Raw genomic sequence first — 22,583 nt, forward strand, 5'->3', positions numbered from 1 at the left:
TGAAACCTGGGCAGAAGTCCACATCAGTGTTCAGTTCCTAAACCTTTTCTTATTTTTTTGGTTTATGCATGGGCCGTTCAGAGTTCTGCCCAGGACTTCATGCAAAGATTAAGAAAATTCCTTTCTCTAGTTCAGTTCTCTCTATAGTCCTCTGAACCCCCATCCCCCCTTATTTAGTCGAGAGGGGCATCCCTTTTTCTGAAGGGTGGTAAGCACAGACAGAACTTTGCTGGTATTCTCTGCAGCTGCAGCGTCCCATGTGGAGGGAAAGGGACACCACCTTGCTATTGCAGATCAGTGATGAAAGACAAGTGTGTTCCCAAAGTCTGTGGTCTTTTGGCAAGGGCTGAGTTCCACCTAGTTACTGAAGGGAAGAGACTGAAAATCAGTCTTTGCCCAGAGTCTCCATGGCTGTAAATGCAAAGTGCTACTCCATTACTACTTGTCAGGAATGAGTGTCAGGACTTCATGTCAGCTCCATGGCTGACAAGAAGGTGCCTCCCTGTTACTGCAGAGTTGGATAAAAGACAAGACTGCCTACAATCCTTGCAGCTGTAATGGCCAGTGACAGTTAAGAAATGAGTGTGTGTGTCTTTGTGTGTGCTCTTTTATGTTTTCCTAAATTGGGAAGGAATGGTCAAAAGTTTTTTGTCCTTTTTCCTGGTACTTATGCTGGAGAAAGTGGGCTTTTTCTGGAAGTTTTTCTCTTTTTGCCCATTGTTCTTTCCAAGTCACAGGACTCTTAAGTGCCCAGGCTATGATATGTAAGGCAAAAAACAAAGACAGACAAACAAACAAAACCTACAGGAAATCACCACTGGTTTTTCTCTAGTCTCAAGGTCTCTATACAATCTATCTTCTTCCCTTTACTTCTGGAATCTTTTGTTGCTTGCTTTAAAAATTTCGTCTAGAATTATTTTGGTTGTTTGTTTTGAAAGCAGTGTGAGAAACATAGATAGGGGCATGTGCTTACATCTAGCCTGGAACCAGAAAAGTGTCAGTCATTTAATTTTAGCCACTCAGTTGGATGGAGATTTAGCTTGCATCTCTGGGATAGACAATTATGTTGAACTTATTTTCCTGTCATTATTTGTATGCAACTTTTCCAGTACGTGGTCTGTTCAAATTTTTTACCTTTATTAAGTTTCATCATCTTATTTTTTAATCTCTAAAATCTTGAAATATATTTTGTATATAGGCTGTTTGTTAGATATATATTTTGCAAATGTTTTCTCTCAGTCTGTGATGTGCTCTTTTTAGATTAAGCCTTTAATTTGAAATAATTATAAAGATCTGGACACGACTGAGTGACTGAACTGAACTAAACTGATAGATTAATATGCAGATTCTAGAAATGTAAAGAGATGTACCCATTTTATTCCAATGGTAATATTTTGCAAAGCTATAGTGCAGTATCATAACCAGGATTTGACATCGATGATCATGGTATATAAAACTTTTCATCACATGGTTAGTTTTTGTTTTCTTAAGAGACTCTCTCAAATTGCAGAAGGTTTAATTATGATGAAGTCTAATTTATTGATTTTTTTCTTTTTGTTTAATGTTATTTGTAAAGAAATCAATGTTATAAAAAATTTTCACCCTTTAGAAACTATATGTTTAACCTTTAAAGTAAGGGCTATGATCCACTTTGTGTTAATTTTTATGCATAATATAGGGTATGGGGTAAGGATTAAGCTTTCTCCCTAAACAAATATTCAGTTATTCCATCACTATTTATGGAAAAGACTATCATTGTTCATTGAAGTACTTTGGCTCCTGTATAGAAAATTAATTGAACAGACATAAATGTTTGTGTCTATTTCTGGATTTGGCATTCTGCTCTATTGTTCTGTAGGTCCATCCTTATGCCAATATCACACTATCATGATAATTATAGTTTTTTGACATTTTAAAAATGTTTACTTTTAACTGTAAGATAATTGCTTTGCAATATTGTGTTGGTTTCTGCCATATATCAACATGAATTGACCATAGGTATATGTATGTCTCCTCCCTCCAACCTCCCAGCCCATTCCAATTACTATAGTTTAATAGTAATTTTTAAAATCAAATAATATAAGTTCTCTAACTTTATTTTTATTTTATAAAATTGTTTTAATTATTTAGATCTTTTGCATTTCCATCTGAGTATTAAACTTTTCTTATTAATTTAATAAAAAGTGCCTGGATTGCATAAAATGAAATATTTTGGAGATGTGTGTGTGTGCTTATTCTAACAACACATTATCAGAGATCTAATAAAATGTGGAAAATCATATTTAGATTAAAAGTGTTCAGAATTTAGTCAATTACTTGACATTTATGTACATTGTTTGATGTGACCAAAAAATAGGTTAAGTCCAAAGGACCTAAATTCATGAAAAGTGAATTTATATTTTAGATTCTACAGTTTTCTGTGAGCAGCAGGATTTTAAAGGCTGTGAGAAAAGTGACTATCAGTTCAGTTCAGTTCATTTGAGTCAGACCCTTTGCGACCCGGTGGACTGCACAACACCAGGCTTCCCTGTCCATCACCAAATTCAGGAGCATACTCAAACTCATGTCCATTGAGTTGGTGGTGCCATCCAACCATCTCATCCTCTGTCATCCCCTTCTCCTCCCACCTTGCTGGGAGCCAGCACATGAGATCCCACCCATGACAAGGTCATGAGGAGAGACCTGACAGGCAAGGTGGATCAGGACTCGAGGGACTCCCTGGACCTGCTCGAGCATCTACCCCGATACCAAAATCTGTCTGTCTACTGTTTACTATATTATGCCTTTCCAACTCTTCTGGCATTAACAGGGGGCTATCCCTGACCACCTTTCTCTGGAGAAAATCAACTTAGGGCTCTACTTGATAAGTCTCCTGGGCATGAAAGGAATATTTCAATTCAAACCCCTCTGTTAGCATTCTAACTTGCATGGCAGGTCTATCCATACTCTTACAACTAATGCACATGATTGTTCACAACTTCCCAACCATGAAAGGCAGGGGAACTTAAACATTCTAAAGTCCTAATAGGCAGAGAGCCCTTTGAGGAGTAAAAATTATTAGAAGAGTGCTGGTGAAGGATTTCATTGTTGAGCCAATGCTTGCTGCCAAGTTTCCATATCCCTTACCCACTGTGTGCCTGGGAGTATATTAGTTAATATAGTTGGTGTGTAGGAAAAATAAGTAGTAGCTTTGGTGTTAGCAACATTAGACTTTTGAGTTAATAATTTTTTTCTTTGCTATAACCCACTGCACCTTTGCCCCATAGGAATGTAACTTTATTTAGTACTTTCAGAGAGTGGCACCAGACTTTAGAGAAAAAACACTTTTAGAGAAAATAAGTTTTCTGGTTGACAAAACTTTATCAGAAAAAAGGGCCATAAAATGTTAACAGGCCTCCAGGCCAGAAGATGATGTAAATCACATAAGACTTTTGTATATGGAAAGGTATGCAGAAAGAAAGCCTGGTTTCGATAAGGGTCAGAACTGCTGACCCTGCATGACTCTGCATCTTCCATTCCCCGCTATGTACAACCCAAGGTATAAAAGCTCTTTTTAAAAATAAAGTTACAGACCTGTTCCACTTAAGCTTCGTCTCCCCATCTCTCTCTCTCTCCAGTTCCGTCCATCTTGAGGGAACCCCTGGATTCTGCTGGGGCTGGACCCCAATACCACCTTCAGTCTTTCCCAGTGTCAGGATCTTTTCAAATGAGTCAGCTCTTTCCATCAGGTGGCCAAAGTATTGAGGTTTCAGCTTCAGCATCAATCCTTCCAGTGAATATTTAGGACTGATCTCCTTTAGGATGGACTAGTTGAATCTCCTTGCAGTCCAAGGGACTCTCAAGAGTCTTCTCCAACACCACAGTTCAAAAGCATCAATTCTATGGAGCTCAGTATAAAGACATAAAGATATTGTCCAACAGCATAATGATATTTTTCAACTCTCACATCCATACACTACCACTGGGAAAACCCCAGCTTTGACTAAACAGAGTTTTGTTTGCAAAGTAATGTCTCTGCTTTTTATGCTGTCTAGGATGGTCATAGCTTTTTTTCCAAAGAGGAAGCATCTTTTAATTTCATGGCTGCGGTCACCATCTGTGGTGATTTTGAAGCTCAAAAAAAAGTCTCTCACTGTTTTCATTATTTTCCCCACCTATTTGCCATGAAGTGATGGGACTGGATGCCAGGACCTTAGTTTTCTAAATGTTGAGTTTTAAGCCAGCTTTTTCACTCTCCTCTTTCATGTTCATCAAGAGGTTCTTTAGTTCTTTACTTTCTGCCATAAGGGTGGTATCATCTGCATATCTGAGGTTATTGATATTTTTCTCAACAATCTTGATTCCAGCTTGTGCTTCACCCAGCCCAGCATTTCTCATGATGTACTCTGCATATAAGTTAAATCAGCAGGGTGACAATATACAGCCTTGACATACTCCTTTCCCAATTTGGAACCAGTCTGTTGACTTAACAGAAGCAGAAGATATTAAGAAGAGGTGGTAAGAATACACAGAAGAACTGTACAAAAAAGATCTTCACGACCCAGATAAAAACGATGGTGTGATCACTAATCTAGAGCCAGACATCTTGGGATGTGAAGTCAAGTGGGCCTTAGAAAGCATCACTACGAACAAAGCTAGTGGAGGTGATGGAATTCCAGTTGAGCTGTTTCAAATCCTGAAAGATGATGCTGTGAAAGTGCTGCACTCAATATGCCAGCAAATTTGGAAAACTCAGTAGTGGCCACAGGACTGGAGAAGGTCCGTTTTCATTCCAATTCCAAAGAAAGGCAATGCAAAAGAATGCTCAAAAGAAGGAAATGGCAACCCACTCCAGTACTCTTGCCTAGAAAATCCCATGGATGGAGGAGCCTGGTGCAGGCTACTGTCCATGGCATCACAAAGAGTCTGACACGACTGAGCGAATTCACCTTCACCTCACCGCCCAATTGCACTCATCTCACATGCTAGTAAAGTAATGCTCAAAATTCTCCAAGCCAGGCTTCAGCAATATGTGAACCGTGAACTCCCTGATGTTCAAGCTGGTTTTAGAAAAGGCAGAGGAACCAGAGATCAAATTGCCAACATCCGTTGGATCATCGAAAAAGCAAGAGAGTTCCAGAAAAACATCTATTTTTGCTTTACTGACTATGCCAAAGCCTTTGACTGTGTGGATCACAATAAACTGTGGAAAATTCTGAAAGAGATTGGAATGCCAGACCACCTAACCTGCCTCTTGAGAAATCTGAATGCAGGTCAGGAAGCCAAAGTTAGAACTGGACATGGAACAACAGACTGGTTCCAAATAGGAAAAGGAGTACGTCAAGGCTGTATATTGTCACCCTGCTTAGTTAACTTCTATGCAGAGTACATCACGAGAAATGCTGGACTGGAAGAAACACAAGCTGGAATCAAGATTGCCGGGAGAAATATCAATAACCTCAGATATGCAGATGACATGACCCTTATGGCAGAAAGTGAGGGGGAGCTAAAAAGCCTCTTGATGAAAGTGAAAGAGGAGAGCGAAAAAGTTGGCTTAAAGCTCAACATTCAGAAAACTAAGATCATGGCATCTGGTCCCATCACTTCATGGCAAATAAATGGGGAAACAGTAGAAACAGTGTCAGACTTTTTTTTTTTTTTGACTCCAAAATCACTGCAGATGGTGATTGCAGCCATGAAATGAAAAGACGCTTACTCCTTGGAAGAAAAGTTATGACCAGCCTAGATAGCATATTCAAAAGCAGAGACATTACTTTGCCGACTAAGGTTCGTCTAGTCAAGGCTATGGTTTTTCCAGTAGTCATGTATGGATGTGAGAGTTGGACTGTGAAGAAGGCTGAGCGCCGAAGAATTGATGCTTTTGAACTGTGGTGTTGGAGAAGACTCTTGAGAGTCCCTTGGACTGCAAGGAGATCCAACCAGTCCATTCTGAAGGAGATCAGCCCTGGGATTTCTTCGGAAGGAATGATGCTAAAGCTGAAGCTCCAGTACTTTGGCCACCTCATGTGAAGAGTTGACTCATTGGAAAAGACTCTGATGCTGGGAGGGATTGGGGGGAGGAGGAGAAGGGGACGACTGAGGATGAGATGGCTGGATGGCATCAGGGACTCGATGGACGTGAGTCTGAGTGAACTCCGGGAGATGGTGATGGACAGGGAGGCCTGGCGTGCTGCGATTCTGGGGTCGCAAAGAGTCGGACACGACCTAGCGACTGAATTGAACTGAACTGAACTGTTGTTCCATGTCCAGTTCTAACTATTGCTTCTTGACCTGCATACAGATTTGTCAGGAGGCTGATCAGGTGGTCTGGTATTCTCATCTCTTTAAGAATTTTCCATGGTTTGTTGTGATCCATACATTCAAAGGCTTTGAAGTAGTCAATAAAGCAGAAATAGATGTTTTTTCTGGAACTCTTGTGTTTTTTTTGATGATCCAACGGATGTTGGCAATTTGATCTCTGGTTCCTCTGCCTTTTCTAAAACCAGCTTGAACATCTGGAAGTTCACATACTGTTGAAGCCTAGCTTGGAGAATTTTGAGCATTACTTTGCTAGTGTGTGAGATGAGTGCAGTTGTGCAGTAGTTTGAACATTCTTTGGCATTGCCCTTTTTTGGGATTGGAATGAAAACTGACCTTTTCCAGTCCTGTGGCCACTGCTGAGTTTTCCAAATTTGCTGGCATATTGAGTGCAACACTTTCACAGCATCATCTTTTGGGATTTTTAAATAGCTCAGCTGAAATTCTATCATCTCCAGTAGCTTTTTTTGTTGTGATGCTTCCTCAGGCCCACTTGACTTTGCATTCCAGGATGTCTGGCTCTAGGTAAGTGATCATACCATCATGGTTATCTGGATCATGAAGATCTTTTAGTTTCCCAAAATACAAACTACTTGCTGAGTTATTGGAATGAAGCAGCCTTAATTCTTTAGAATTAGAGCATATTTATCTATTAGTAACCATAAGGAAGACATATTAGTAGCCTTTTACCAGTAAGTTTTTCATTATTTTCTTATGCAAATTTCACATGATAAATTCTTTTTAAGCATGAGTACGAATGGAAAATTGGCCATTTCTAAAAGAAGGATAGGCTTCCTTTAATAAGGGATTCTGAATTATCCTTTGATTCTCAACTAGAGAAACTAATTTCTTGATAAAATTATTTTCTATTTCATTTTAAAAGATGACTTTTTTAGACTCATTTTAATCTCTATTGCTTGGCAACTGTGGAACCAAGCCTCTGACTTAAAAAATTGCAAAGGCATTAGTTGGGAAGAATCAGTCTTTTGGTCTTAGTTATGTGGCAAGAGTTTTATGTATTAATTTTAACTGGATGCATATTTACATTATGCCTAATTATAAAATGTTAATGTCAATATAGAAATTTTAAACTTGAAAAATACATCCCATCTTTCCACACTGTTGGTTGTAAAAGACTAGCTGAAGTTTCCTTTACTTCAGTTATCACCATTGATAATAATTGATAATTGGAAATGATAATTTTTTTCTTGTTTTTTTTAAAGGAAACAATTGTATGTTTAATTTACCTTTTTTGTCTATTGGTCTCCTCTTCGTCATGACCCCCACTTCCCCCTCCCCCCTTTTCCCAATGAAAGCCATGTTAAATTAATCACTGGATTGACTACTTCACCTTTTTATTTTTAATGGAAGTTATGCCACAGTTGTAAAGCAATGAGATTTGAGGTAAACATACGAAATTTTGCTTTTTGCTAAATGGAAGCAAGTTGAACAGTAATCAAAATGTAGACGGTTTTAATTAAAAGTTGTTGATTCTTTCTGGACCTGAATTTAAAAAAATTAGTTATCATCTAATATGAGTTTATATTCTATATACAAAAATATGGATGTCCAAAAAAAATCATGACTTTGAACTTCCATTGATGGGGCAGGTAAGAGATGAAGATAAATTCTGAACTGCTACCTAAAGTATTCATGTTTTTTATCATGGGGCAGGGCAGGGAATTGAGGTTGCCTAAATGGCAACCCACTCCAGTATTCTTGCCTGGAGAATCCCAGGGACGTGGGAGCCTGGCGGGCTGCCATCTATGGGGTCGCACAGAGTTGGACATGACTGAAGTGACTTAGCAGCAGCAGCAAACTTGTTTAGGGATGTGGGTTTACTTGTTTGTTTTAGTTTCATCACTTGTTGTCTCTAGGCGACTTGGAGCCAGTGATCCTTTTATTTTGCTACAGTCTTTAAAGAACTTTTTTTAAAAAAAGTAAGGGCCACCAAAACTTAAATCTTTCTTGATTCCCTGTTTCATTCTCTAATGGTTCATGTATCTATTCTGTTTCTTGGATAAAAAATTTTTTATCAAGGATCAAAAGAAGAAACCCTAGAATTTAGATGGAGAGAGCTATGTATCTCAGTGGATTACTTCTCAAACTGACAATGCTTAGGTTTTAAGCAAATAAAGCGCCAGTTAATGTGAAACTCAATCGCAAAGACTTGAGATTTTTGCTTTATGAAAACAGAGATTTGAAATTCTTTTATGCCATAAATGTGCATTCAGAGTCCATGAACTGCACTCTTTTTTTTATAGAATGTTTCCCTGTTAGACCTGGCTCTTCCCATTTCTTGGTAGAAACATGGTGTGGAGTGGATCTCTTGGCTTCCTGCTAGTGCACAGGACACTCCTGCACAGCCTACTCTCAGTGCCCACCAGCCCTGCTCTAGGACATGATTTGTCCTGGTTCTGTTCTTCACTTACTCCATAGCCTGTACTTGGTGGGAGTATGTGAAATGCTGCTCTGACACTATTCAATTAGCATTTGTCTTTATACTGGTGCCCTTGCTTACTGCATATGTCCCTTACAACAGCAGTTTAAGGAGCTCTGTAGGACTAGAGAAACTATGCATTCAGGGCCTGTGTGCAGTTGATAACAGATCAGTTACTTGCCTTAGGAAGGCAGTCAGGAGACAGATGTGTAGGTTTACTTCTCCTCTTTCCGATACCATGAGCTAATAGGAACAAGGTTTAGGGGGTCTTAATGCGCTAATGGGCTTCCCAGGTGGTTCAGTGGGTAAAGAAACTGCTTACAATGCAGGAGATGCCAGAGATATGGGTTCAGTTCCTGGGTTGGGAAGATCCCCTGGAGGATGGCATGGCAACCCACTAGTATTCTTGCCTAGAGAATCCCCATGGACAGAAGAGCCTGGCGGCTACAGTCCATAGGCTGGAGTCGGACGCGACTGAAACGACTGAGCACATCATCATTGAACTTGTGGGAGGGATGGCTTAAATCAGTCATTGACTCAAAATGAGAATTCTCTCTTCTGTTTGGATAACCTGCAAATACCTGTGATGCCACATTATCCATGAAGAAACAATGGAGAGAGAGTACCACACAGACTGTTCTGAGAAGAATGAACGATAGAAAATGAAGAATAGAAAGAGAGAGGAGATTCTGGGAAGACAATGAAAGTGGCAAAAAAGTTGTTTAGTCATTCTAAACTACTACATAAAAAAACAGAACAACTAGATATCAAAACAAAATTAAACATCAAGCATCAGGGATAAATTTACCAAAAAAAAAAAAAAAAGGAAAAAAGATGACAAGATATCCCCATAAATCTCAAAATATGGGTTTAGAGACACACCATCTGCACACTAGTAGCATCTGTGTAAGAGAATGCAAGGGAAACAATGAGATGGGCTAGTTTGAGAACAGCAGCTCTAAAAGGAAGTTTATTGTCTCCAGTACCACTTTGGTGCAAGGGGCCTATGTTAAGACAGAATAAAAACAGAGAGAGCAATATAACTGCTATGAACTCTGAGTTGACCTGCTGGGGCTGACCTGCAAGAAATTGCTTGCGATTGAATCAAAATCAAGCGTGATAAGGAAAACAGAGATGATGAAAAGAGGAGATTTAAATTGAAATGAGAGAGGAGAATAAAAACAGGAGATCTCACAAAGCAAAGCCATCATATTTTTAAAACCCAGACACAAATAAGGAAAGAAAGAGCAGTATTGAAAGGGCTGAAATTCTGTACTTTCCTAGATGCAGGCAGTGGCCTGATTCCCCCCTGCTTCTTCAGGAGAACATCAGTGGGGTCAAGCCTTGAACTGATCCTCCACTCCCACACGGCAACAGTGAAACTTCACAAGGTTGCACAAAGCAGAGGTAGTTACAACGAGGCTTCACCTCTCTTACCCCTGTCATCAAGGCCTATTGGGGAGCTAACTCTCTACCTTATCTGGCATCAGAGAGGCAGAATGGAACGGTGCAGTGAGAGGAAGTTCATGCTTTGCTTCTCCCCTCGCCTTATGTCAGTGGGGCCCCATGGGGAGCTGACCCTTTACCCCTACCCACAGCAACAAAATGGTGTAAGTCAGCCTTCTGCTCACTCTTCTTTCCCACCTGGGAGGCAGTAGAGCCAAGCAGTGAGTTGATCATACATCACTCAAAGACAACAATGTGATGTGAGTCAGTGCCCCACCTTTCCCAGACAGATGACAATGAGGTGATGAAGGATCTGAACTTTTACTCTACCCATTTGCAATAAAGGAGCATGAGTCAGTGCCCCATTTTGGCCAGGATGCTTTGGAAGATCCTGACAGGAAGCTGAACAAATACACCCACCTGACTGCTAAAAAGATTAAATAAGATCCATAATCTCATAATATAACATATAAAATATCTCAGATATAACAACAACAACAACAACAACAAAAAAAAACACGTGTTTTACCAAGACCAGGAAAATCACAAAAGAAATGAGAAAAGACAATGAACAGACACCAACCCCAAGATATATCTGATATAAGTATCTGACAAAGGTTTTAAAGTAGTCATCTTAGAAATGTTTCAATAAGCAGTTGCATATTTTTGGAAACATAAAAAATAGAAAATCTAACCAAAGAAATAAAAATTCAAAAAATAATCAAATGAAGATTAAAGAACTGAAAAATACAATAATCAGAATGAAAACTTGCTGTATAAGCTCAATAGTAAGGTGGACACAACAGAATGTAGATTCAGAGATATGAAGACAAATCAATAGAAATCACCATATGTGAGAAACCACAACAACAAAATAGAATTTAAACCAAGGACTTGTAGGACAATAACAAAAGAGTCAACACACATGCCATCAGAAACACAGAAAGAGAGGCGAAAAAGACTAGCACTGAAAAAGTACTTGAAAAAATAGTGTCTGAAACTTCTCAAATTTGGGAAAAGATATAAATCTTGGAGTGCAAAGTCAAGTGGGCCCTAGGAAGCATCACTAGGAATAAAGCTGGTGGAGGTGATGGAATTCCAGCTGACCAGGCTCCTATGTCCATGGGGATTCTCCAGGCAATAATATTGGAGTGGGTTGCCATCAACTCCAGAGGATCTTCCCAACCCAGGGATCAAACACAGGTCTCCTGCATTGCAGGCAGATTCTTTACCAAGTGAGCCACAAGGGAAGCCCAACAATACTGGAGTGGATAGCCTATCCCTTTCTCCAGGTGATCTTCCCAACCCAAGAATCATACTGGTGTCTCCTGCATTGCAGGCGGATTCTTTACCAACTGAGCTATGAGGGAAGCTGCAAGAACAATGGCCCAATTAGAGTATTTTCCTAGCCTCTGGCAGTTAACATTCCAAGGGCCTCTTTGGCTGGTTTTTCTCTGTTGCTCCACACATTAGGCACTTAAAGGGCCACCCTCTATGGAGTCTTTCTCTATCGCTCTGTTGCTGGTGCTGGTGTGTGGGAAGAGAGAGGCTGCAGTGATGGCTCCACCCACTGTGTGTGACTCAGGAGTATCGCCTTGCCTCCACAGCTGCTCAGCTTTCCTCCACAGGCATTTCAAACTTCGATCTCCTGACTCACATCCTCTTGGGCCATTTACCCATAGTCAACAGCAGACTTCACCCTAGGACTGCTCTCCAATCCCTGCACTTGAGCTTCCAGCCACTGCGGCTTCTAGGAACTGTCTCCCTCTCCAGGGTATGTAGGGCTACAGCAAGAATTGCCGACCCCTGTGTCAGTTCCCCCACCCACTGGGTGCAGATCTAGTACTGCACACTCTCCTTTTTTTCCCCCTCTTTCCTTCATCTTACCAAGTTTTATATGGATCTATATATTCCTTTCTGGTGGTCAGGGACTCCTGGCCACTCTGAGCTGGTGTTCTGCAAGATATTCTTTGTCTAAGGTGTATTCCTAATGTATCCAAGGAGAGAGATGTATTCCACGTTCACCTGCTCTTCCGCCATCTTGTCTCTCACCTTCATCAAGAGGCTCTTTAGTTCCTCTTCACTTTCTGCTATTAGAGTGGTATCATCTGCATATCTGAGGTTGTTGATATTTCTCCTGGCAATCTTGGTTCCAGCTTGTTATTCATCAAGGCTGGCATTTCGCATGATGTACTCTGCATATAAATTAAATAAGCAGGGTGACAATATACAGTCTTGATGTACTTCTATCCCAGTTTTGAACCAGTCCACGGTCCCATGTCCAGTTCTAACTGTTGCTTCTTGACCTGCATACAGGTTTCTCAAGGGACAGGTAAGCTGGTGTGGTATTCCCCTCTATTTAAGAATTTTCCACAGTTTGTTGTGATCCACACAGTCAAAGGCTTTCATGTAGTCAATGAAGCAAAAGTGGATGTTTTTCTGGAATTCCCTTGCTTTCTCTATGATCCAATGTATGTTGGCAGTTTGATCTCTGGTTCTTCTGCCTCTTCTAAACCCAGTTTGTACATCAAGAAGTTTTTGGTTCACATACTGCTGAAGCCTCATTTCAAGGATTTTGAGCATAACCTTGCTAGCATGTGAAACGAGTACAATCATATGGTAGTTTGAACATTCTTTGTCACTGTCCTTCTTTGGGGTTGAAATGAAAACTGACCTTTTCTAGTCCTGTGTCCACTGCTGAGTTTTCCAAATTTGCTGACATATTGAGTGCAGCACATTAACAGCATCATCTTTTAGGATTTTTAAATAGCTCAGCTGGAATTCTAAAACCTACCCTAGCTTTGTTTGTACTGATGCTCCCTGAGCCCACTTGACTTTATACTCCAGGATGCCTGGCTGGAGTTGAGTGGCCACACCACTGTGGCTATCCAGGTCATTAAGACCTTTTTTGTATAGTTCTTCGTGTATTCTTGCCACCTCTTCTTAATCTCTTCTGCTTCTTTTAGGTCCTTACCATTTCTCTCCTTTATTGTGCCCATCCTTGCATGAAATATTCTCTTGATATCTCCAATTTTCTAGAAGAGATCTCTAGTCTTTCCCATTCTATTATTTTCCTCTATTTCTTTGCATTGTTCACTTAAGAAGGCTTTCTTATCTCTCCTTGCTATTCTCTGGAACTCTGCCTTCAGCTGGGTATATCTTTCTATTTCACTCTTGCCTTTTTCTTCTCTTCTTTTCTCAGTTATTTGTAAAGTCTCCTCAGACAACCACTTTGTCTTCTTACATTTCTTTTTCTTTGGGATGATCTTGGTCACTGCCTCATGTACAGTGTTATGAACCTCCGCCCATACTTCTTCAGGCACTCTGTCTACCAGAGATAATCCCTTGACTCTATTTGTCACTTTCACTATACAATCATAAGGGATTTCAGTTCAGTTCATTTCAGTTCAGTTCAGTTCAGTCTCTCAGTTGTGTCCGACTCTTTGCGACCCCATGAATCGCAGCACGCCAGGCCTCCCTGTCCATCACCAACTCCCGGAGTTCACTCAGATTCACGTCCATTGAGTCAGTGATGCCGTCCAGCCATCTCATCCTCTGTCGTCCCCGTCTCCTCCTGCCCCCAATTCCTCCCAGCATCAGAGTCTTTTCCAATGAGTCAACTCTTCTCATGAGGTGGCCAAAGTACTGGAGTTATAGCTTTAGCATCATTCCTTCCAAAGAAATCCCAGGGCTGATCTCCTTCAGAATGGACTGGTTGGATCTCCTTGCAGTCCAAGGGACTCTCAAGAGTCTTCTCCAACACCACAGTTCAAAAGCATCAATTCTTCGGCACTCAGCCTTCTTCACAGTCCAACTCTCACAACCATACATGACCACAGGAAAAACCATAGCCTTGACTAGATGAACCTTAGTCGGCAAAGTAATGTCTCTGCTTTTGAATATGCTATCTAGGCTGGTCATAACTTTTCTTCCAAGGAGTAAGCATCTTTTAATTTCATGGCTGCAGTCATCATCTGCAGTGATTTTGGAGCCCTAAAAAATAAAGTCTGACACTGTTTCCCCATCTATTTCCCGTGAAGCGATGGGACCAGATGCCATGATCTTAGTTTTCTGAATGTTGAGCTTTAAGCCAACTTTTTCGCTCTCCTCTTTCACTTTCATCAAGAGGCTTTTTAGCTCCCCCTCACTTTCTGCCATAAGGGTCATGTCATCTGCATATCTGAGAGTATTGATATTTCTCCCGGCAATCTTGATTCCAGCTTGTGTTTCTTCCAGTCCAGCGTTTCTCATGATGTACTCTGCATAGAAGTTAAATAAGCAGGGTGACAATATACAGCCTTGACGTACTCCTTTTCCTATTTGGAACCAGTCTGTTGTTCCATGTCCAGTTCTAACTTTGGCTTCCTGACCTGCATACAGATTTCTCAAGAGGCAGGTCAGGTGGTCTGGTATTCCCATCTCTTTCAGAATTTTCCACAGTTTATTGTGATCCACATAGTCAAAGGCTTTGGCATAGTCAATAAAGCAGAAATAGATGTTTTCTGAAACTCTCTTGCTTTTTCCGTGATCCAGCGGATGTTGGCAATTTGATCTCTGGTTCCTCTGCCTTTTCTAAAACCAGCTTGAACATCAGGAAGTTCATGGTTCACGTATTGCTGAAGCCTGGCTTGGAGAATTTTGAGCATTACTTTACTAGCATGTGAAATGAGTGCAATTGTGTGGTAGTTTGAGCATTCTTTGGCATTGCCTTTCTTTGGAATTGGAATGAAAATGGACCTTTTCCAGTCCTGTGGCCACCGCTGAGTTTTCCAAATTTGCTGGCATATTGAGTGCAACACTTTTGCAGCATCATCTTTCAAGATTTGAAATAGCTTTACTGGAATTCCATCACCTCCACTAGCTTTGTTCATAGTGATGCTTTCTAAGGCCCACTTGACTTCACATTCCATGGTGTCTGGCTCTAGGTGAGTGATCACACCATCGTGATTACCCAGGTCGTGAAGATTTTTTTGGACAGTTGTTTTGTGTATTCTTGCCACCTCTTCTTAATATCTTCTGCTTCTGTTAGGTCCATACCATTTCTGTCCTTTATCGAGCCCATCTTTGCATGAAATGTTCCCTTGGTTGGGGCATAGACTTGGATTACCGTGATATTGAATGATTTGCCTTGGAGACGAACAGAGATCATTCTGTTGTTTTTGAGATTGCATCCAAGTACTGCATTTCGGACTCTTTTGTTGACCATGATGGCTACTCCAATTCTTCTGAAGGATTCCTGCCTGCAGTAGTAGATAAAATGGTCATCTGAGTTAAATTAACTCGTTCCAGTCCATTTTAGTTCGCTGATTCCTAGAATGTCGATGTTCTGTCTTGCCATCTCTTGTTTGACCACTTCCAATTTGCCTTGATTCATGGACCTGACATTCCAGGTTCCTATGCAATATTGCTCTTTACAGCATTGGACCTTGCTTCTATCACCAGTCACATCCACAGCTGGGTATTGTTTTTGCTTTGGCTCCATCCCTTCATTCTTTCTGGAGTTATTTCTCCACTGATCTCCAGTAGCATATTGGGCACCTACTGACCTGGGGAGTTCCTCTTTCAGTATCCTATCATTTTGCCTTTTCATACTGTTCAGGGGGTTCTCAATTTGATTTAGGTCATACCTGAATGGCAAAACGTTGCTGCTGAACCACGCAAAGACGCCAGGATTCTTGGCCTCCGGAGGAGAAGAATTCAATCCAGGGCCAGAGACGAGGCTTGATCGCTCAGAGCTTTTATGTAATAAAGTTTTATTAAAGTATAAAGGAGATAGAGAAAGCTTCTGACATAAACATCAAAAGGGGGCAGAAAGAGTACCCCCTTGCTAGTGTTAGCAATGGAGTTATATACTCTCCAGTGAATCCAAAGAATGTCTGGAGGTTGTAAAGTCCTCACCAGATCTACTCCCATTAATTTACATTTTAAGATAACAGAATTAGCCAGAAGGTTTAATCCAGAGACTGTCCTCAGGCAGGATAATTATTGTTATATCATCCTTGTAAAGACCAGACCTACTCCCATAATTTACATTTTAAGATAACAGGATTAGCCAGAAGGTTTAATCCAGAGACTGTCCTTAGGCAGGATATGTTATTGTTATATAATCCTAAAGAATGTAGAGGGGAAAAAAAGTTTGTTCTTTCTTCCTCCCTGAGAATTCCAGACCCCTCTCTCCTTGGGGACCCCTAGACTTCTTATCAACCTGCCTAGGAAATGACTCTCTCAATGGTCTAGTGGTTTTCCCTACTTTCTTCAATTTAAGTCTGAATTTGACAATAAGGAGTTCATGATCTGAGCCACAGTCATTTACAGGTCTTTTTTTGATGACTGTGTAAAGCTTACCCATCTTTGGCTGCAAAGAATATAATCAATCTGATTTTGGTGTTGACTGTCTGGTGATGTCCATGTGTAGAGTTGTCTTTTTTATTGTTGAAAGAGGGTGTTTGCTATGACCAGTGTGTTCTCTTGACAAAGCTCTGTTACCTTTTTTTCTAAACTGTTACCTTTTTTTCTGCTTCATTTTGTACTCAAGGCCAAACTTGCCTGTTACTCCAAGTATCTCTTGACTTCCTACTTTTGCATTTCAACCCCCTATAGTTCTAGAAGGTTTTCTAAGTCTTCATAGAACTGGTCAGCCTCAGCTTCTTTGGCATCAGTGGTTGGGGAATAGACTTGGATTACCATGATGTTGAATGGTTTGCCTTGGAAATGAACTGAGATCATTCTGTCATTTTTGAGATTGCACCCAAGTCTTGCATTTCAGACTCTTTGGTTGACTATGAGGGCTACTTCATTTCTTTTAAGGGATTCTTTCCCATAGTCATGGATATAATGGTTATATTAATTATATTCACCCATTCTTGCCATTTTAGTTCATTGATTCCTAAGATGTTGGTGTTCACTCTTGCCATCTCCTGCTTGACCACGTCGAATTTGCCTTGGTTCATAGAACTAACATTTCAGGTTCCTATGCAATATTGTTAATAGCATCAGACTTTACTTTCACCACCAGATACATCCACAACTGAGCATTTTTTCCACTTTTGTCCAGCCTCTTCATTCTCTCTGGAGCTATTATTGATTGTCCTCCCTTCTTCCCCAGTAGCAAACTTCCAACCTGTGGGGCTCATCTTCTGGTGTCATATCTTTTTGCCTTTTCATACTGGTCATGGGGTTCTTACAGCAAGAATACTGAAGTGGATTATCATTCCCTTTTCCAGTGGAGCACATTTTGTCAGAACTTTTCACTATGACCCATCTTTCTTGGGTGGCCCTGCATGGCATGGCTTCATTGAGTTATGCAAGTCCCTTCACCATGACAAAGTTGTGATTCATGAAGGGGTTACATGTGGACTGAGGGATATTATGGTAGGAAAAGCCTATTGGAAGCCACTAGAACTGCCTCTATCAAGCACAATATTAATAATAAACCAAAAGGAATGACTCATTCCCTCAAGATTACAATGATTAGTACCACCATCAAGAACTTGATGGATGCAGGGGTTGTAATTTTCACCCCATTCTCATTCTACTTGCCTATTTGACCTGTGAAGAAAACAAATATATCTAGGGGACATACAGTGAATTATCATTAATATAACCTGATGGTAATTCCAACTGTAGATGGTGTTCCAGATGTTCCATTAAATAGCTTAAGCAAATTAATAACCCCCTAGTTCCTGGTATACAGTATATTGATTTAGCAAATGCCTTTCTCTCCACACATATTAGGACAGATCACTAGAAACAGTTTGTCTTCAACTGGTAAGGTCAATAATACATTATAATTGTCCTGCCTTGGGTATATATTAACTTTCTAGCTCTATGTCACAATTTAGATTGCATGGGTCTTGATTGTCTTTTCCTTCATCAAGACATCATACTGATTCATTACACTGGTGACATTATGTTAAATGAAACTAGTGAGCAAGAAGTAGCAACTACCATAGACTTATTTGTCCCATTAGTAGAGACACTTTCATGTCAGAGGGTGGGTAATAAATTCTACAAAAATTCAGTGGCTCCTCATCTCAGTTAAATTTGTAGTTGTTCAGTCGAACCTGTCAAGATATTCCTTCTACGAAGAAGGATGAGTTGTTTCATCTGGCCCCTTTTATAACCAAAAGAGAGGCAGGCCCAGTGCTCAGTGTGCTTCCTTGGCTTTTAGAGGCAGTATATTTCTCATCTGGGCAAGCTACTTTGGTCCATTGATTGAGCAACCCAAACAGCTTAGTTTTGAGTGGGACTCAGACAAACACAATTGCACTCATCTCCCATGCTAGTAAAGTGAAAGTGAAAGTTGCTCAGTCGTGTCCAACTCTGTGACCTCATGACTATACAGTCCAAGGAATTCTCCAGGCCAGAATACTGGAGTGGGTAGCCTTTCCCTTCTCCAGGGGCTCTTCCCAAGTCAGGGATTGAACTCAGGTCTCCTGCAATGCAGGAAGATTCTTTACCAGCTGAGACCCACCATGCTAGTAAGGTCATGCTTAAAATCTTGCATGCTAAGCTTCAGCTTTATGTGAACCAAGAACTTCCAGTGTCCAAGCTGAGTTTAGGAAAGGAAGAGGAGCCAGAGATCAAATTGTCAATATTTGCTGGATCATAGACAAAGCTAGGGAATTCCAGAAACACATCTACTTCTATTTCATTGACTATATCAAAGCCTTTGACTGTGTGGATCATAATAAACTGTGGAAAGCTCTTAAAGAGATGGGAATACCAGACCATCTTACCTGTCTCCTGAAAAACCTGTATGCAGCTGAAGAAGCAACAGTTAGAACCCTGTATGGAACAACTCATTGGTTCAAGATTGAGAAAGAAGTACGACAGAACTGTCTGCTGTTACCCTGCTTGTTTAATCTGAGATAGTATATTCAAAAGCAGAGACATTACTTTGCCGACTAAGGTCCATCTAGTCAAGGCTATGGTTTTTCCTGTGGTCATGTATGGACTGTGAAGAAGGCTGAGCACCGAACAATTGATGCGTTTGAACTGTGGTGTTGAAGAAGACTCTTGAGAGTCTCTTGGACTGTAAGGAGATCCAACCAATCCATTCTGAAGGAGATCAGCCCTGGGATTTCTTTGGAAGGAATGATGCTAAAGCTGAAGCTCCAGTACTTTGGCCACCTCATGAGAAGAGTTGACTCATTGGAAAAGACTCTGATGCTGGGAGGGATTGGGGGCAGGAGGAGAAGGGGACGACCAAGGATGAGATGGCTGGATGGCATCACGGACTCGATGGATGTGAGTCTGAGTGAACTCCGGGAGATGGTGATGGACAGGGAGGCCTGGCGTGCTGTGATTCATTGGGTCGCAAAGAGTCGGACACGACTGAGCGACTGAAATGAACTGAACGGAACTGAACTGAGCACACCATGAGAAATGCTGGGCTGGATGAGTTACAAGCTGGAATCAAGATAAGTGGAAAAAGCATAAACAACCTCAGATATGCAGATGATACCACTCTAATGGCAGAAAGTGGAAAGGAACTAAAGAGACTCATGATGAGGGTGAAGGAGGAGGGTGAGTCAGCTTAAAACTGAATACTAAAAAAACTAAGATCATGTCATCCGGCCCCATGACTTCATGGCAAATGGAGGGAGAAAAGGTGGTAGTGACAGCTTTCCTCTTCTTGGGCTCTAAAATCACTGCAGATGATGACTGTGGCCATGAAATCAGAAGATATTTGCTTCTTAGCAGGAAAGCTATGACAAGCCTAGACAGTGTGTTGAAAAGCAGAGACATTACTCTGCCAACAAAAGTCCATATAACCAAGGCTATGGTCTTCCCAGTGGTTTTGTATGGTTGTGAGAGCTGGACCATACAGAAGGCAGAGTGCCAAAGAATTGATGCCTTCAAGTTGTGGTGCTGGGGAAGATTCCTGAGTCCCTTGGACAGCAAGGAGATCAAATCAGTCCATCTTAAGGGAAATCAGCCCTGAATACTCGGAAGGACTGACGTTGAAGCTGAAACTCCAGTGTTTTGGTCATTTGATGTGTGTGAAAAGCTGACTCATTGGAAAAGTCCCTGATGCTGGGAAAGATCGATGGTAGAAGAGGGTGTCAGAGGATGAGATGGCTGGATGGCATCACCGAGGCAAGGGACATAAACTTGGGCAAACTTCTGGAGATGGTGAGGGACAGAGGGGCCTGGTGTTCTGCAGTCCGTGGGTTGCAGAGTCAGACATGACTGGGCAGCTGAACGACGACAGAACAAGATTCTCTATTAAGTCCAGGATGCCAATGTTGCCATGTAAGCTGCTCTGCCACTTGGGCTGGGTGATCCAGTAGATCTAATTGTGTTTAAAGTATCAATAGCAATGAGAGAAGCTATTTGGAACCATTGAGACTCTGATAGGCAAATCTTAATGCAGACCCTTGGCTTTTGGAACAAAGTCATGGTATCCTCTGTGGATAACTACTCTTTAGAGAAACAGCTTTTATATTGCTACTGGGCCTTAGTAGAGAATGAATATTTAAATATGGGCTACAGAAGGTTTTGCATGATATGCAGGTGCCAAGTGAAATGGACAGCTGAAGCATCAAAGTCCTTTCCTGGGACATTCCTAGAACAGGGATAAAGGATAATTCTCCCTGCGAGCAGAATGTTGAGCATCTTGTTCATTTTGCTTAGAAGGAAAAATGGCCAGATGTATGAGTATATACTGATCCATGGACTGTGGCCATGGTTTGGCTGGATGATCAGAGATCTGGAACATAACTGGAACATTGGTCTGGAGACAACAAAGAGGTCTGGAGAAGAGGTATGTGGATAGAGCTCTCTGAATGGGCAAAAAGCATGAGTACATTTGAGTCCGAGGTGAATGCTCACCTAAGGGTGACCTCGGTAAATCAAGCGAATAGGATGAAGTGTGCTGTGGATACCAGATTCTTTACCCAGCCACTCCTATCATTGCCAATGGGCTTGTGAACAAAGCACCCATTATGGCAGGGATGGAGGTTATGCACGGGCTCAGCAACATGAGAACGGGAGCTCCATTATGGAGGGACTGTGACTGCTTTACTCCCGTGCCCCCAGAGCCCATAGAGTGTTGTCACATAAAAGTGGGATTTTAATACTTGAATATATATAAAGTACAAAAGTTTCAAAATATGGTACTAAGGAACAAGACTATGGAGTAGCTCTTGGCAATAGTCTATTATTTAGAAGTAGAGATGATCATGGACATTTGTGAAATTCTGTGCTTAAAGTGAGTTGGTGAGTGAGTGATGGTCACTCAGTCATGTCCGACTCTTTGCAACCCCATTGACTGGAGCCCACTAGGCTCCTCTGTCCATGGAATCTCCAGGCAAGAATACTAGAGTGGGTTGCCATTTCCTTCTCCACTGCTTAAAGAAAAGATATCACTGATATTTGCTTTTCTAAATCCCAGAAGTTTTCCTTTGCTTTTCAGGCTTTTATACCAGTCAAAAGGTAACTAAGATTAGAAAATACGACCAAATTCAAATTTTACATGCAAAACACTTAATGTGGCCTTACTGCTCTAACTTTGATCAATCACCAATTATTAACAGAAATAGGCAGGCTATACTTGATTTTAAGAATTTTTTAAATGTTTACAAATTTTAAGAATTTGTAAAAATAGTTTATATGAGTATGTAGCTCTAACACTTGCATGCATGCGTTTAAGTCGCTTCAGTCATGTCTGACTCTTTGTGACCCCATGACTACAGTCTATGGAATTCTCCAGTCCAGAATATTGGAGTGGGTAGCCTTTCCCTTCTCCAGGGGATCTTCCCAACCCAGGAATTGAACCCATGTCTCCCACATTGCAGGTGGATTCTTTACCAGCTGAGCCACAGGGAAGCCCCAAAATACCTTCAATACATACTGAAGTATGTGCTATGAATGAAGCTTTATTACAGAGCCCTTTCCTTCCCTTTGACTTCCCAGGTGGCACTAGTGGTAAAGAACCTACTGCCAGTGCAGGAGACTTAAGAGACATGGGTTCCATTTCTGGGTCCCCTGGAGGAGGGCATGGTAAAACCCTCCATATTCTTGCATGGAGAATCCCATGGACAGAGGAGCCTGGTGGGCTACAATCCATTGGGTTGCAAAGAGTCAGACATGACTGAAGTGACTTAGCATACATGCATGCAAGTGTTAGAGCTACATACCCACAAAAATTAATTTGCTGAATTCTCTCTCATCCTTCTTTACTTCCTTTGCAATTTAACTATTATAAGGAACTATTCAGATATCTGGACTATAGAAATACTTGCAGTTAAGTTTTTTAATACTTGCAGTTAAGATTTTTGTGATGATCAAGTTTGTTTCCAGCTCTATTTCAAGTCTATTGTCTCCTCTGAAAAAATAATCCTGTTAGATGATAGATGTGGTTTGGAACTTTTTGCAAGCTAAAGTTATAGAACCA

The 22,583-nt window shown here is 41.0% G+C and overlaps 1 protein-coding gene across 1 annotated transcript in view; it reads right to left on the reverse strand.

Annotated features, from left to right (window-relative positions):
- ZNF484 (zinc finger protein 484) overlaps window positions 1–22,583 on the reverse strand; it is a 358,371-nt gene that overhangs the window by 88,958 nt on the left and 246,830 nt on the right. The gene's annotated exons all lie outside the window — the stretch shown is intronic.

The sequence above is a fragment of the Capricornis sumatraensis genome, chromosome 6, assembly GCF_032405125.1.
Source record: "Capricornis sumatraensis isolate serow.1 chromosome 6, serow.2, whole genome shotgun sequence".
Taxonomy (NCBI): domain Eukaryota; kingdom Metazoa; phylum Chordata; class Mammalia; order Artiodactyla; family Bovidae; genus Capricornis; species Capricornis sumatraensis.